Source organism: Meleagris gallopavo, chromosome Z, assembly GCF_000146605.3.
Source record: "Meleagris gallopavo isolate NT-WF06-2002-E0010 breed Aviagen turkey brand Nicholas breeding stock chromosome Z, Turkey_5.1, whole genome shotgun sequence".
NCBI lineage: Eukaryota > Metazoa > Chordata > Aves > Galliformes > Phasianidae > Meleagris > Meleagris gallopavo.
This window is the reverse complement of record NC_015041.2, coordinates 60,500,475-60,507,148: the sequence shown is the minus strand read 5'-3', so window position 1 is coordinate 60,507,148 and position 6,674 is coordinate 60,500,475. Positions and strand designations below refer to the sequence as shown.

Genomic DNA, 6,674 nt, shown 5'->3' with positions numbered 1-6,674 from the left:
GAAGGGAAGGGAAGGGAAGGGAAAGGAGACTATTTTAATAATCTTGATTAATAAGTCAAGAGAGCTTAAATGTTGTTTTGTGTGGTTGCTTTAGGTCACTGCATTACTCTTCTGAATATTTGTATCATACTTAAGATTAAGCACCACAAACAAATTTGCCTTATGATGACAGAAATGCCAGGGAAATTAATTAATTAAACAACATGTCCCTCTATAGTCAAAGCCCCACTCTGCACTTAAAACAAGATCTTACAGTCCTAAAATGTCAAATTCTTTCCCTCCCATCTTTTTACATGCCTTGAAGAAATTGGAGCAGGACAAGTTTGAAAGGGGCAGAATGTATCACAAGAAAAACTAATTATAAGGAGAGTTATGTTGTTATGCAATAGTCCTTTTGAAAAGAAGTCAGTGAATATCAAAAGCCAGATACCAAAGAGCATATTTACAAACTAAAAATAGTTAATGTGAGAAATATAAGTGCTTAATATCAGTGACATTTTGTCCCTGCAGTATCATACTTAGAAACCGTAAAATTTGAAAACAGCAGAAGATAAAAGATGGGAAAGGAAAGAATTATAACCCTGAAAGGTCTTCAAGACATTTAAGACTTAAGAAATAAGTTATGAAATCTCCTTGTGGAAAATAAGAAGACACTGATTCATTAGAAAATAACAGTGTTTAAGAAGAAATAGATTTGTGAACAAATCATGTTATGATTTCCCTGAAATATTTTAAAAGCTTGTTGTCATGTTTTTCTTTCTCAGTAGGTGTGCATAGGCTTAATGATTTCCTTCAGTTCTGCATGGTGACCCATGTGTCTGGGTATAAACATATAATCTATGAGGGCTTCAGGACACTGTTACTGTGAAAGGCTAAAAAAATGAAGAAATAAATAAAGAAAAAGATAAAATTTGGAAACTGAATCGACATTGAGTTATGTTTCTAATATGGATCCAATTGAAGCCTGTGAACTCTTTCTCTCAGTGACATCTAATTTTGTAGGCTGTTGCATAAACAAATAAGAGTTGTAGTCTGAGTATTATTGTTTTGGAAAAAAAGAACATTCACAGGTGATCATTAGAAAGCCCTGGAGAAAAAGAAGTATTTTTTGCATACAGAGGTGGGCATGTATTACTGTCCAGAAAAGCAATATGACGCATTCTATTTTCCGTCAATTCATTTTGATTGTCAAGATAATTGTTAAAAAGAACCTACTACTGATGCCTAGTTCTTTCTTTTCTCTTTTGGTCTTAACAAATTATTTCTAAATTGATATACTTTTTAAAATTCAATTTAAACTTTTCCACTAAAAAAAAAAGACTGAATATGCATTATTGTTACTGTGCCATGAGAAAATAAATGTGGAGGAAATGCTGCCGGAAAATTTGTTTTTGAAATAGAACTACTCTATAATTAGTGCATGAAAAATAAATAAGTTGTTGAAAACACAAACTTGATCTGAATTAGGAAAGTGGGGTCAGGGAAAAGTTACTGTCGCAAGCTACAGTAAAGATGAAAAGTTAGTGACAATGGAGCTACCAGAAGTGATTTAAAGTCAGGGCTTCCTAAACATGTCTTATTGGTATATTCATGAATTAACTTAAGAGGACAGGACAAAAAATGGAATGGAATGGAATGGAACAGATCCCATCAATTCCTCAGGCAAACGATAGGAGCTTTTCATACCTCTTCCTCTTGAGAAGTGGTAGGACAAGCAGGACATGCTTCCTGCAAGGCAGAGTTGGCAGGTGGAGCAGCTGCGTGGCGGTAGCAGTGCTGCTGACTATGGCACAGTACAACTTTCCTCTTATGGTAGCAGCACCTGAGCAAACTAACTGAAGGAGTGTGCTGAATGTTTCCTTTCATGTACCTCTCAATGAGTTCTTCACAGCAGTGCTATGTTCCTTTTTGGAAAAAGTTGTTAAATATTATCCAATTTTAAAGACATCTTCCTGGTAAAAGCTGAAAAAATGATTTTTCCATAATAATAATAATAATAAAAGTTCAGTAAGAAAAATAATTATGTTCCCCTGATCTTAGCAAGTCAGAAACTGGGCAGATAGTGGAACACCAAACAGCACTATGATTAAAATCAAGAATAGAACCCTAGAATTAAATAAATGGATCTACCAGCACAAAGTGACAGCATTAAACCTGAATATAGGCCTTCAGGTTGTCTGAATTCACCTAGATTACAACTGCTAACTAAAGAGCAATGTAAAATCCTTCCAGATGGACCTTCTCCATAGGTAGGAGTGGCCTCGTCATGAAAAGCTAGTTATTCCAGCTTCTTTATCTGATTTTGGTTTAGAATTTCCTTTTTTTTTTCCTTCCTTGAAACCTCAGCATCTACTTATTTGTTACAAAAAAAAAAACATAACACTTTCTGCCTCTTCCTTGTGTCTGAGTACATATACCTCACAAGCCAATATGCAGCTGCAGAAGAGAGAAAACCACTTCAATGTTAAAAAATTTGAAATGTTTCTCAGTTTATGTGAGATATATACCACCATATATCTCCAGTTCTTGCTATGACTGGAAATATTCCTTTTCCAAAGAAATGTTTTTATTATTGTTTTCTCAAGAACTTGTCAAATGGCATCAATTCACCAGCCAGAAACTGTCCTAGAGTTTGCCAGTGTGGCTTCAGAGTTGTATTACAATTATAGAATACACGGCTGAGGCTCTCAAAAATTAGTACTGAAATTTAGCCTCCACTATCCATGCTTCATTACTTTAATAAATGATTAATTCTCGATTACTCTTAACCAGACAGAATTTCTGCTTTAATCAAGACTCTAAGTGGTGAACATTACTAAACATGCTCCAATCATTAAAATAATTACAGTAATTTCAAATTCGACATGTTTCTTCTTTTCTCTTGCAAGAGGAAAATAAATCCCGATAAAACTGCCCTGAATTGCACCAGGACTCCTCTCCCTTTCTAATTCATGCTTATATGTTTCATGAACTGTTTATTCGTATACAGTACAAATGCAAATCGTCTTTCCTTAATTGCCAATATGTCACTGTTAAGCATACATATGCGGCTGACAGCCTGACCCACCATTTGCTACAAGGGGAGAGTGTTGAGAAAGCAGCTGTCACTGTGATATCAGTGCTCTGGTCAGGCGGAGCAAGCAGACCAGGCATACACAAATTCCATTATCTTAGCCTTATCCTTAATCCTGCTGCCCTACAGAGAAGGGTTGTTACAGGCTCAGCTAGCAAAGGCCCCAGCTGCAGTCTCCTGTTAACTACCATCAGCTGCTGGTCATAGTAGCCTCTCTAGGGAACAGCTAGTCCACAGCTTTTATCTACAGATGTTAAATCAAATGTTTTTTCAGATCTTTGGCATGTACTCCGCAGGGACCCACCAAATTGGCTTTATCATGCTTTTAAATATTCCTTTTCAAGCCTAGTTGACAGTACTCTTTTTCCACACTAAGTTGAAATCCAAGCACGTAGGACCTATCTGGCCAAAACTGCTCATATTGGTGAGGAGAGGGGAGTTTGGTAGTGTTTGCTTTTCATGAGGAAGCCTAGCAGCTTGAGAGCCAACAGGACTATTGCAACAGCTAGACTGAACTGCTCATCAATTTATTAAAAATCCCTTTAGGCTCTAGGGCCAATGAATCTTAAGCACTATTCCTGAAGGATATTTACTAGCAGTTATGGGTACAGCCACATTTTCTCTCTTTACTTCTTTGCATAGTTTTGTCATTTTTGTCATCTTCATTACCTTAGGAGTTGTGATTAGATTTTATCTTCCTGCATATTAAATTAGTGTCAGCTGTCATTCTTGGTGTGTTTGTTAAATTCAGGGAATTTACATTGGAATTATGAGGCAGAGGCACCATAAATGTAGTAAGGCTATCACAGAAAGACTGAAGCACTTAAGATCTGGAATTATGTATCTAGAAGATAAAGACAGCTAAGTTTATGTTCTCTCTGTACTTCTCAAGGCTGATATAAATGATGTAAGCCTCTATAGCCTACCTCTCTGAACATTAGGAATACTAAGCCATATGACTTTCTTATGCTGAACTGATGTCTCTTTTTTTCCCCTGCAATATAATTTCAGTGAACTTGTGAGTAATGCTGTTAACATCTCTGGAAAAATGATGTTCTTTATCTACAAAATAGGAATAGGAAGGACAGATAAAGAAACTGCAGCATAGAAGCTACCACTTAGACCATTCATTCCAAAGCAAAAGCTTCTGCCAAGAGAAGCTGTGGTTCATTCATTATTGGCTTTGCTGGCAGACTGGGAATCCTAACAAAGATTTCCACTCTGCTACTGAGCTCTTAAATAGATTTGTCTGTGAGGAAGTAACGAAGGATCACAGATTTTTTATTTTTTTTAATCATGTCTCTAATGACAACATATATATATATTTAAGATAATTATTGTGTTAGATAAAATACAAAGTGATATTCTCTGATGCACAACCACCTCCCAGCACAGTTTTTTGCCCTCGTCTGCCTTTGTACTGATCTTTCCTCCTCATTCCACGTCTCTTGCTAAGTACTTACCTAGGTTGCTCCAAAAGTAATGCTTCGTATTTATTTCCATTGAAACTACAACAGCTACAAAGAGTACAATAACTCTGTCTGATAGAGAAAATTCTCAGTTACAGAATAGTACTTCTCAACTTAGTCATCACCATTAGCTCTGCACTTTTACCAGTCATGAATAAGATCCTGCATGCTTTGCTCTTAACAATCTGCACTGGAGGAATTGACTACTGTCACTGTTGCCACCGCCAAAACATACCACTCATCACCTCACTGTGCTCACATCCACTGGTTGGTCTCTATAAATTTTCATCAGGCATCAATGGATGTCAGTGGGTGCCATTTTTTTCCACATGGAGGAATTCAGTTCCACACCTTTGCTTCAACAATGTTTCCACATCAGACGCCATTCTTTCAGACTGCCCTTCTGCTGCCATCTGTTGCACAGAAATAAAATCATAGAATCATAGAATCATAGAATCATAGAATCACCAAGGTTGGAAAAGACCTAAAAGATCATCCAGTCCAACCGTAATAGGATATGATTTGGAAGGTACACCTTTACTGCCATACCATCAACATCCATCTCTGACATCATGGGCTAATGTCATAAAATAGGAGGCAATGCTTTCAGACCAACCCTTGTACAAAGATGTGGCCCTTTATGGGAGATGATAGGTATTATGCAACACTTTGCACAAAGAGACATGAAACATCCTTATCTGCTATAAGTTCAGAGAAACGTGTCTTTATCCAACTCTATGTATAATTACTATTTTAACGCATTGATTTTACAGTAAAAAAAAATACACTTCTTGGATTTGGGATATCATCTTAAGAATGCAGCAATCTATGTCAGTATTTTCACAGGCAATATTTCTAACTTAATGCTTGTAATTCAATATTAACTGCAAAACTGACACCAGTTATCTGTATACTCCACGAAAACATATTTGTTTTGATTTTAAAACACATATTTTTACAGAATGCGTTGAAGACGTCCGAGACAAAACTTGCAGACGACTTACAATTATTTAGGTCAGAAAACCTCCACATGGCATTGCAAAGCCCAGCCATAATCTAGGGCAACGGCATATGAAGCACAACAGTGACAAATAGAGGACAGTACAAAGTGGCAGGAGTAATTTTACCTACACACACTGCAAAACATGAAATGAGATTCTGCTACTCAGAAGGATGTATTGGGTGAAACTGTGTATGATATGACAAGGATATTGTTGAACTATTTAAATTCTTATCAATTACTGCACTTCATTATCTGTTCTTAGTAAAAAGTAGTAAAGAAATATTTTAATGTTTGGTCACTTAGGAGTGAATTCACAAGAAAAAAACTTCAACTTCCTCTCCTAGAACAGCTTGTCTCTCTCCCACTTGGTTGTTCTAGCTAGCCTATTGAGACAGAACAAGAAGCAGTGATATCTCCTCTGACTTTTCCATGACAGCAGATTTGCAGACACTGTAATGTAATCTGCTACCCATGCAGTTCTCAAGCTAACCCCTGCTTCAGAGTGTGAGTGGTGTGCACTTTGAGTTGTCTAGCAGAGCTCTTCTTAGTCATGGAAACCTGGAATATTTCTTTTAGTATGTTTCAGGCTCAGACATGGACAACACCATTTGTCTTAACTTTACTCTTGCCAAAGCCTCCATACATTGGTATATAACATGTTTAGAGTACATTTCCATTCCATTTTACATAATAATGTGATAACATTTTCTGTTTCTGCTGTACAATGTAAGCATTTATAATGACATCTTTGTGTTCTACACAAAGGAATACAACTTGCACATCAGCAGCCATGCTTCATATTTGCAGCTGTGAGCTAAACTGAAAATGGATGTTGCATGCTCCTCTTCTTTATTAAGAAGTATTTTGGAAAATTTGCTTTTGGGCTGTCGTATAAAATGGTAGGAGTGGTGACATTCCAGGGTCAGTGTCTCCATAATATCCCCAGGCAGCCATTCCAGTGCCTGACCACTCTTCTGGAAAAGTAGTGTTTCCTAACATCTAGCCTAAATCTGCCCTGGTGCAGCTTTAAGCCATTCCCTGTAGTCTTATCACCAGTCACACGAGAGAAGAGGCCAACCCTCAGCTCACTGCAACCTCCCTTCAGGTAGTTATAGAGAGCAATAAGGTC

At 37.0% G+C, this 6,674-nt stretch overlaps 1 protein-coding gene across 1 annotated transcript in view; it reads left to right on the top strand.

Annotated features, from left to right (window-relative positions):
- ELAVL2 (ELAV like RNA binding protein 2) overlaps nt 1-6,674 on the top strand; it is a 132,832-nt gene that overhangs the window by 46,040 nt on the left and 80,118 nt on the right. The window lies entirely within an intron of this gene.